Source organism: Poecilia formosa, unplaced genomic scaffold (genome assembly GCF_000485575.1).
Source record: "Poecilia formosa unplaced genomic scaffold, Poecilia_formosa-5.1.2 Scaffold39, whole genome shotgun sequence".
Lineage (NCBI taxonomy): Eukaryota > Metazoa > Chordata > Actinopteri > Cyprinodontiformes > Poeciliidae > Poecilia > Poecilia formosa.
This window is the reverse complement of record NW_006799978.1, coordinates 3,237,430-3,248,472: the sequence shown is the minus strand read 5'-3', so window position 1 is coordinate 3,248,472 and position 11,043 is coordinate 3,237,430. Positions and strand designations below refer to the sequence as shown.

The 11,043-nt window shown below is 38.6% G+C and overlaps 1 long non-coding RNA gene across 2 annotated transcripts in view; it reads right to left on the bottom strand.

Annotated features, from left to right (window-relative positions):
* The window catches only part of LOC103137359 (uncharacterized), a 20,923-nt gene that overhangs the window by 5,086 nt on the left and 4,794 nt on the right, over positions 1–11,043 (bottom strand). Inside the window, exons 4-6 of one of the 2 annotated variants that reach the window (XR_476122.2) lie at positions 10,299–10,442; positions 5,477–5,760; positions 4,350–5,175 (exon numbers count right to left, since the gene is read on the bottom strand). This is a non-coding gene — a long non-coding RNA (uncharacterized LOC103137359). Of the gene's footprint in view, positions 1–4,349; positions 5,176–5,476; positions 5,761–10,298; positions 10,443–11,043 lie in introns of those variants that run through there. The other variant, XR_001661941.1, reaches the window with a different exon arrangement.

Genomic DNA, 11,043 nt, shown 5'->3' with positions numbered 1-11,043 from the left:
CATTTAAAATATCACGTTAGAAGAAGCAGCTCAGATTCGTCAAATAAACGGGACAAAAACTTGGAATGAGGTTTGAGTTTGTGAAATTGATTCAGTTCAGCATCATTTTATTTCTCAGTTTGTTCCAGCGTCTCTCTGCTCTGCAGCCGGTTCGATGTCAGTGTGTCTCAACAGGAAGACAATGTTTCAAAATAAAAGCCTGCTGACTGATGAGCAGCAGGGCTCATGGCTGACTCAGCAAGGCCTTCCAGCATCTTGGGACTTTATATAACTTTGTCTGTTCTAACTCTTCACAACTGAATGTAAAGAAATGATTCTGATGCAGTAAATCTCCAAAGAACAAAATATTCCTCATCCTTCAATGTAACTGACAGAATAAGCAAAAATGCGTCTCCTGGAGGGAATCCGCTCCTGACCGGCTCCAGCTCCAGTCAGGAGGGAGTTTTCTCCCTCCACAATGACTCTGCTTACTCTGCCAGAGGACACAATGCTTGTGCTAAGAATGGTGATAATAAGGCAGGACAGAGCGACGAAGAGGAGGAAGAGGTTTAAGACGGAACAGATTACAGATAAACTGCGTCTAGATTTAGGAGAAAAGTCATCCACAGTTTACAGAACCAACGGGAACACGACGCATTCTGCTTCTGATGCACTTTATTCATAAAGCTACAACATTAAGACGCTTAACTGAATTATGTTGATGAAAAAGTAAAGAAGACAAAGAAACTGTTTGTGTTCAGATTAACAAAAATACCCTGGAATTACTGAGACTTTTCCTCTCAGCTGCTTGAACTGAATGGTGCGGTGTGCCATTAAGCAACATAAATACTTAGCTAAACATTTAGCTTCAAATTAAATAATTAGTTAAGCTAAAGATTCAGCCTGCAAGCTAAATATTTAGTACAATATTTAGCATCAAAGTAAATAGTCAAGCTAATATTTAGCTTTAAATAAATTGAAGATTCTAAATGCTAAATTTAGTTTTAAGCTAAATAATTAGCTCAGTTCTACGTGGACTACCAAAATAAACGCTGCATCTTCCAAACATCTTTACAAGCTTCTGTTTTTGAATGGCGTCTTTATCATCGTTTCTTTTCCTTTTTTCTTGTCCAACATTTCAGCTTCAAACACAAAATGAGCTGTTTAGATACGAGCTAGCTAAATATTTAGCTTGCTAATTAAACATTTAGTTGGAAACTAACATTTATAAATTAATGAATAACATGGTGAGAAGATGACTTTGGGAAATTAACTCCTGTTTTTCTAATAGGCAGATTAACCCAACTTGTTGCTGTTAACTTTACAAAGGGAGGCAGCCGGAGTACCCAGAGAGAACGCACCGGGAGAACATGCAAAGGTTCGTTCTAATCCAGAGTCCAGCCTGGGATTCAAACCCAGAACCTTCATCCTGCAAAGCAGCAGAGCAATTTCTCCTGAGCTCTGATATCATATGTAATTTTGCTGCCTAAAGGAACATAAACAGGCTTTGGGAATAAATCTGGCTGCCTTGGTTTGTTCTGCATAGCAATATGTGTTACATGTGGTTTCATTCATTAAATCTGTTTATATTAAAGTTATTAGAAATGTTATTGCTTCAGCAGTAAAATAGAAAATATTCATCATATTTTCAGTGGAGACCACATTTCCTACAAATATCCTGCAAATAGTTCACATAAGTGCAACAAAAACCTTTCATGTTTAACAGGTCAGTTCAGACAAAAGATGTAAATAAAGTATCAAATATGACAAGAACATGATAAATCAGTAAAAAATGATCACAAAGTGAGACTTTTGTTTTTTTAAACTCGCTGTTGTGACTGAAGAACAACAAAAACAGAAAAAGATGAATGAGGTCATTCACCTGATGGAGTGGCAGGTTAGATCAGGGTTTGTGACATTATTAAATTGAATTTAAGTGATTTTTTGCTTTACATTTCATTGGCTCCTGGCTGAATAATGCCTCCAGGAGCAGAATAGGAGTTATCTCCCCAGGCCAGTCCCTCTGGACTCTGATCTGCTCTGCAATATTCCAGTAGCTCCATTAAATAACTTCAATTACCGTCATTTCAATGACCTTGACAGAATGTAGAAAAAAATCAATAGAAGTGCCCCCCAAGCCCTCTTTTCTCCTCCGATGACAAGCAGGTCGCTGCTCCATTTCTGGCTCTAATTCTGTGTTGATGAAGGATTACTGAGCTTCATCATGTTGTTCAACAGGAAATGGTTCCATAAAAGTGAAAGATCTTATTTATTTGATCCCCTCTGTGATAATTTCATCCATATATCAGCTCCTCTCAGTCCAAACGCTCCGTCTAACTCTGAGGTTATTTTCAGTTCCCCATTAAAATGTTTCTTTGTTGCTGCGTTTCTCTGACAAGGAGCCCAGACTGAAGCAATGTCACCCTGAACGGGGAGTCTGACAGAGAGCCGTTCATAAAACATCTGAACATTTGAGAAAGCGTGAATTTAAATTATTTCATCACTGCGATGAGAGATTTTAACAAAATTGTTCTGGCAGAGTTGTGCTTTGAACATAAAACCATGGAAACCAGCACAACGCAGACTTTCTCAAAATTAAAGACATGAAAAATAAGAAGCGTGGTTCTGTTCAGCGGGTCGGGTTCTTCCTCTGATCGGAGGCTTCAGAGGAACCGGCACTGAAACCACATGATGTATTTAAATAACAAACTGGATCTTTAACGTTTTGTAGATTTTTCCTGGTTTAAAATTTGTCTTCATCTAATAAACAGAGTTTGTCTAACAGACCAAAGGTCAAAGGTGAGTTCAGAGAAAACAAACATGGCGGACGAGGCAGAAGCGATATTTAAAACCGACAGAAAGGCGTCTCCAGCTGGAGCATCATGGGAGTTTTCTTGTCTTGTGTGTTTCTGTCGCTTTCTGATTGGCTGATTGATTATCTGATCATCTTTAGAGATGATCAGCATAAAACTCTGTGAAGCAGGAATTACATAGTTGTGTGTTTTGTTTTACATTTTATTTCACCAAACACTAAAAACTGTATGGAAAGTGAAATATATCAAAAATCATCTCCTTTTACAGAAACAAAAATATGAAGCAGCAAGAAAAATAATTAAAGGTTCATATTTTTCACAGCATTTTGTAACAATTACATAATATAAATGTGTAATGATGTCAGTAAAAACACAAAGAAATGAAACCAAATACTAAAGTTACCTGTAATAAAGTGGAATGTTACTAAGTTTATTCAGATCTTGGTGTAAAAATCTGGTGAAAATTTGTCCTATTTTGTGATCTTAACTTTTTCTCCCACAGTTTCTGCAGGTCTCATCTATAAACTCTAGTTCTATCTGCAGACCTTCAGCTGGATTAAATCAAAATAAACCTGCTGCCCAACATGTGTAAACCTGCTCTGTTAGAAACGTGGAAATCGATCTGTGACGTACGACGGCGTTTATGATGAAAGGCTTCCCGTGTGGGATGAAGAATTTTACATTTTTCTCTTTAACAGGAGCCGATGAAGGGCATCGAACTGGACAAATACGACTGTTCATTTCCACCAGAACTCTGTAGCAGTTTTGATCAGCTGAAGGCTTTTTACTCATTTTTTACGTTTCTGATAGTAAATTATTACCGTCTACCTTTGAAGTATTAAATGCACGGCGGATTCTCTGAATCACTGCGACGTCTAATTTTAATGATATTGTGGAGGCAAAAGAAGAAAGTTCTGGAAAGCTGTTTAATCTGGGACGGGTTCTGGTCAAGGACGACAACGTTCTGTGCTTTATTACCAGAGCCCAATTAAATGCCACTCAAAGTCGCCGAGCGGTTTGTGTTTCACAGCCTCTGGTCCAAAGGAAACACATCCATTAAGAGGAAAAGCGAAAGTATCCAGATCTTTATGTCAGTGAAGGTTTGCCCAGCGCTCCCCGATATTTAACCAGCGGTAGGAGAACCGGCCCGACACCGAGCCCTGCGGAGCGCCACAGGTTGCCCTGCCATGTGATCCCTTAGTAAAGGGAACCAGAACCAGGATCCGTTTTTAAATGCTGATGGACTTCAGGTGGTTTTTGCTTCTCTTTTCTGATTTAGTTTTTTACATGTCACCTTCACTTTGCAATTTTTTGGGAATTTTATGTCAGAATCTGCAAAGGAAAATATATTAGAAGAAAAATATTGAAGTGTTCAATATTCTCTACCAACATTTAGAAAACTCTGAATTGATAGAAAAAGTGACACTGTGAACGAAAAGTGTTAATGAAAATCCTAAGTTGAATCGAAGAAAGTTTTGTTAGTCATTAATATTTATCAGTTTATTAGTTATTAGTTTATTTTATGGCTGAATGTACATGCATGTAAATGCTGCTGCTATCATGCACAGCTCTTGAAAAAACAGACTGTAGATTACAAAAAGGTTTTGATCTCATGAAGGTTATCATCTTCAGATCCACACATGAAAGAGGAGGATGAACTGAAACATGAACTTGGATTAAAATCCAGGCAGAAACTCAGGAAGATTCACCTGCTGGAGAAACCTGCAGCATTAATCTCATGTTGAATTGTTTCACCTGCAGTATTTTCAGTTGGAGTTAATTAGTTACATTGAAAACTATTTATCATAATTACTTAACGTCTTACTGTTGGGATTGCAGAATTAATTCAAAATGCTTTGTTTTGCCACCTTCTCTTTAATTTGGAGTATAATTAGAGCTGCAACTGAAAAATAACTTTATGTAAATAAATACCAGCTAAATTTCCCTCTTTATGCTCCAGATTTGTTCTCCTGCAACAACAATTTACCAGAGCTAGAAAAGATAACTGGGACGTTAGTTTCCCTTGTGTTGCTCCGTCTGTGTTCCTGCTTCATGTGTGGAAATTCCGGCTTCGCCGAAATTTCTTGGGAAATTTAAATGGGAAAGTGCAGCTGACTTTCCATTTGCTATTCATCTGCCTGATGCACCTCATTTACACACAAAGTGACAAGTTTAGTTTCCCTTTTCATGAATAACTCGGGCCTTACCCAGAGGTTTCTAACTACAACACAAATATACAGATTCAATGTACGCTTATTCTTTCCTCCTAGTGTTGAAGATTAATTATATTTACAGATTTTAAGCAGTGCAGACACACCTGCAGAAAACTCTGAGTGTTTTCTGAAAGGTCAGAATCTGTTCAGGTCAACTACAGTCAGTCCAGCTGAAATATGGAGAAAATCCATAATCAGCTGCAGCATTTCATAACTGTTACTCTGTGTAATCAAACAGGCATCAATCATGCAACAGCTTTATAATCTGCTATGTGTACATTCAGTTACTGATGGGTTTTCTTTGCATATTTGAAAATGTTTTCCTCTATTTTACTGAAATAATGTGAGCTGACCACATGATTTCTGTTTTGTGTCATTTAAAACAGTTGATTTTCAGAGGAGCTGCTGCAGGATCATCATGAGGAGGCTGAAAGCTGCTGGAGCAGAACTGGAGCGCGCATCGTTTCTTACCCTTTGTGATTGTAAGGTAGCTGTTGTGCCATCTGGCCTCTTTGTGCTTCAACCTTCAGGTTGGGAAGAAGTATTTGCTGGCGGCTCGCTCCTCTGAGGCGCCTCGTAGCCACGGGTCCTCCAAACAGGTGCAGCTGTCCTGGCAGGATGCCTGACAGTTAAGCTCTGATGTGGCGATACAAGAGGCCTCTCACTGCAGCGCCCTCCTTAAGTTTCTGCTCACGGCGCGCCGCGTGGAGCACACAACAAAATTCCATCGGAAAATGTTGCAATGACGTTTGGTTCTGAAATAACAGGAAACGCTTTTATCAGTTATGTAAGTAAAATCAGAGGGCTGCTGGCACACAGAACAACAGTTAAAACACTTCTGTTTCATTTTTTAACCAAAACTTTTCCAGTAATTAAGAACCTCAGCAACACGTCCCTCCAGCTACAGATTTTTCACTCCCGTTTTAAGCAACAGAGATGTCGTCAAGATGTTCCCTAAATGCATGAATGGCTTCAAACTTCTGGAGGAATGTAGAGTATCAGGAGAAAAACTGGACAAGCAGAGAAAAAACATGCAGATTTCACAAAAAACAGTCCACAGATAGGATTCAACCTGCAATTAAAAAGCAAAACTAAAAGTCCTTTTCTAATAGCAGTGATTCCATTGATGATATTAAAATGAAAAACCTGCAGGAACAAGATAATCAAAGCTGCACAAGTTGGAAAAATTTATTTAGACTGAAAAGAGATTCTTTTTTAACAAACAAAATGTCCATGTTCTCTTTATGGAAAGAAAAGGAACTTATCTTCAAAAACTTATCCTTCTAAAATGTGACAAACATCGTCTCTCCTGACCAACGTAATGAAGCTCAGGATAAATCCTTTCTATGACATTTAAAGTGAGAGCGACTAAATTTGACGATGATTCACAAGACATTTTTGCACTCAGACATTTATAGTTTTAGAGACCTGCTCCAGAAACTGGTTCAAATAAAAAAGCTGTGAAGTGACAGCTGTCGCATGATTTTTTGTGCACAGATGGTTCACTGCGGCTAAAAAAGTACTCAAGGTGCGGTTAAAAATCCATGATGTGTCAGCTCCAGCTTTTCACCCCTTCAGTTGGGAATAAAAAGTTAAGTTCAGGTTCTGCACTGAATTTGTCACTGGTGACATTTTCAGGTGTCGTTCCCAGTAAACAAACCAACAAGTCAGTGGAGGACCTGGTGAACTATTCAAAATCAAAGTTATGACAAGGGCAAAGTTTTTGCAGCATTTTACAGCAAAAAGCCAGCAAACACTTCTCACACACTCAGTAGATACTTTGAATAAATCGACGCATGGAGGAGCCAAAACTTTCTCCAAAAAAAAACTGAAGTTATTGTCTTTGGACCTAAAGAGGTTTAATTTGGAGTCATTACAGATAGAAACCAGGAAATCTGACCCGAACCTTCAGAGACACATAAAGACGATTATAAAGTCAGACTTCTATCAGCTGAAGAAATAATTTAAGAAACAACGACCTGCAGAAACTCATCCATGTGTTTCTCTTCAGTCACATGATGCTGCCACCACCAGGTTTCATGTGTGTTTTTGTTCTTTGACTTCACACCGTCAGACACGGCCTGTTTATGAGATTTCCTGTTATTCCAAAAGTCGGAATGAAATTTAACTCCATTTTCTAAGATGTAATCATACATAATTCATGATTTATGAAAAGGGGGTAATTTTCACATGGCATAATGCCTTTAATAAATCAAACCACCATGTGAAAACATTTTTTTCATACTTATAACGTTTTTCTCTGACACCAACATTAGCTTGATGTGAAACATTTAAATAAAACCAGAACAAATCTGGAAGTGGCAAACTGTAAGTCAGCGTAGCGGCTCTTTTAAATGACCTCCAGATTATTTGAACTAAAGCAATGCTTTATGTCCTGAAAGCAGGAACAGCCATTTTGGAATCCAGGATGAGGTTTTTTATTTCTAACATTTTAATTCTCCGTGGTGCCAAGCGCAGGTGAGCCTAACGAGCCGACACCCTGCCAAGTCACTGAAGGGAAGCAAAGAGAAGCAGTCTGCCATGACTGTTAGTGGAATCAATAAGAAGCTGTTTTCTGATGGAAAATATGTGTTGCTGGACTCAAAAAGTTTCCTCTCAGAGAAGACGACTTCTAAATTGGATGCATTTTCCTTTACCTTTAAAATTCAGGCCAGGATGAGTCCAAATGGAGACAGTCGGAGCGCAGAGGGACATTCCTCAAGCTGCTTTCCCTCTGGAACTAATTATTTGAGATGCAGTTTGTTTTTCAAATGAACCCGTGACATCTTCGCGCCTTTGCTGCGCAACAATCAATCAGACAAATCAAACATGTCGGCTGCAGAATCAAGTAGCTGCAGCTTCATTTCTATAAATCAAAATGTTCTTGGTTCGTTCAGGAAATCTGTTGTGTTTTCATCTGAGGTTGAGCATAAACGCTGCAAGCAATGCATTTTGTCCTTTGACAGAACTCCTAACATGTTTCTAAACAATAAAAGACACATTTTCAACATTTAGCACAATAAATCTGCCAAACATTTTCCACACCTGTACTTTTCTTGTTGCTGTATTCCTGGTTTATAATTGGTTTATAATTGGTGTTAAAATGGAGCGGGTTCGGACCCGGATCAGACTGGAAGGTCCTTGAATTTTCACACACAGGATCACAGTTTGTTTTTTATCAAACTCAGAATCGATGCTGCTTTTAAAGGATGACCTCAGGTGTCTTTTTAAATGCTAACTGTATCAATAAAGGTGTTATGTGTGATTTGTGAAGCCTGAGCCAAGCTGCATACACATACACCCACATAATGGAGGCAGCGAGAGAAAATACATGGATTTATGCACTCAGCAGAGGAGGTGAGAAAAGAGAACACAAAGGAAATCAAAGTGCAAAAAGTGAACTAAAAAAAATCTAAAAATATCCAAACTGCTGAAAGCCTTTTCATCTGCTTTATGCAGTTTTCCCTGCATGAATAAAAAAAATCTTATTTTTCCCAGAATGCTGTAGGAAAGTTTTAAACTGAAATGCAAAGACAGGAAATTTGACTCCTGTTATATTGTTTTTTCATGACTTAACAGTTTTATTTACTTTAACTCTTTTTAATTGGAATGTATTAAAAAATCTGGATGTAATGTATATTTATTTTATGCGTTCCTAAAATGTAACTTTTAGGAGCACAGATGTTCATTTTTTTGTGCAAATTTTCCTTTTCAGATGAAATGAGATTCTAGTCAGTAAGACTTTTTTTCCTGTTTCTCCATCCATCCATTTTCTAACACCCTTGTCCCTTAGTGGGGTCAGGAGGTGCTGCTGCCTCTCCAGCTAACGTTCTGGGCGAGAGACGGGGTCACCTGGACAGGTCGCCTGGACAGGTCACCTGACCTGAGAACATGCAGAAAGACCAGGGCCAGGAATCAAACCCAGAACCTTCTTGCTGCAAGGCAACAGCTGTACCAACTGCACCACCGTGCAGCCCTTTCCTGTTTCACATATAAATTAATTTAGAGATTTTTGTTTGAATTATTCCAATTCAGCTCAGCTCTGGATTCATAAACTATAAACCTGACAAGATTCAGATGTTTTTTGCATGTAGTTTAGATGATGGAAGCAGTTTATGCACCAATTTTAGGTAAATCTGGTTGGTTTGGGAGTGAAAACTTAAAAAACAGAAGATAATTCGATACCGAGATCCACGCAGCGGAGCTGGAGTGTGTGGCCGGTTGTGTTCAGTTTCTCCTGGAAACTGAACGTCTCCATGTGTGAATGCTTGAGAGAAAACCCAGATCACATAAAAACGCCACACTGATGAACACTTCCGTTCTGCAGGGCTTTTTCAATCGGACCAGCTGGACCAGCGACTCTGCTGTGCATGCAGCAAATAAAACCCGCCGACATAAATGAGCTCTTTAATGCGTTTGTGTTGGCACAAACCCAGGCATGTTTTTTCATTCACACAAACTGCAGCGAGAAAACAAACATCTGACACCTTTTTCTCTCCATACAGAGAAACTTCCTGCTTACGTTTAAAACTGACGGATCCGACCCAGACGGACAGAACTGATCCTGGAAGAACCAACATCATGACGATTCATTTTCTTTTTTATGTTAAACTATTTTTAACAGCTTGCTCAAACTTTTCTTCATATCCTGTTGATATGGTCCAGTATGCTACTTTTACTTGCCTTCACTTTTTTCCTCTGACAGTTTTTCTCTGTTTTTTTTTTATCAGTTTTTCTTCTGGTTATTGTTTCAAATCTGATTGAAAAGATGAATTTTATTCTACTTTATATATATTTATTTATACTTTATAAAACAGGTTTGGCAAACTTCATTCGACTACATGTAACAAAATTAAGAGAATTTTGTTAAAGTTGCAGCTCCGTTCTCCAAGTGAGAGACAACATCATGATCATGGGTCACTACGGTCATGAGTTGATAAAATTCAAATCATTTCCAAACACCAATAACTTCATAAAGCTTCTGCTTCTCTGATATTTAGCTGGACAAAATGCTTTTCCAGCAGCTAATTGACTCAAATGTTCCTAAAAATGATGTGTCACAAAATCTGTGACATCAGTCAAATATCTGCTGCTGCTCAGATGGATTTTATGATTCAGGAACATTTAGTCAGAGGGGAATACTTTTTATAAAACACATAATTCACCATAAACTGTATCTGATGCCATTAAAGCTGAAGTTTTCAGTGCATTATCATAGTAACAAGCAGATGGATTTTATCCTGTGATTGGTGCAAAGTTCCCTGTTTAAATTACAGCTAAAAGACGTCCTCACCTCTCTGTGTTAGTCAGTGTAAACTCCACAGTCCTCTTCATTCACAAGTCTGTCTGTCAGCCTGACAGGCACTCAGACAGGAAGTTGTGTGTTTGGCGTTCCTGCAGCTTCAGATGATGAACAGCTGGTCCCGCCCACAGTGATCTGCAGCGGAGATGAAGCTGTTCAGAGCAAAACTAGAAACACACCTTTCCATCAGCTCAGAGTTATTATTTCTGTTCATTCAGTTAAATCAGACCGAGGAAAGTTGTCCTGGGTCGTTTGACCTCTCTGCCTTACTGAAGGTCATCTGTTCAGTCTGACAAACAGACGAGTTCCTGCAGACTTTCTGCATGTTTGTTTGGCAGCTCAGTGTGTTCTGTGGTGTGTATTTGATGTGCATATTGTAGCACACTAAGAGCCTGGGACCATATGTTTCCTGAAACCAGCTTTCTAATTAGTTACAGTGTAATTCATAAGTCTAGGAAAAATAGTTGCTATAACCAGAACTTAAAGTATTTTAATGGGATTTTATCTGACAAAGTGGAGCTTAATTTTGAAGTGAAAGAAAAAGTACGCATTGCTTTACACACACACACACACACACACGTTTGTGTTGCTATCTTTGTGGGGACTTTCCATTGACTTCCATTCATTTCTACAGCCTAAACCTGACCTTTACCCTTTTCCTAACCCTACCCATCACATACCTAACCCTAACCAACCATAGCCCTAACTCTGACTCCTGACCCAAAAACAGGGTTTC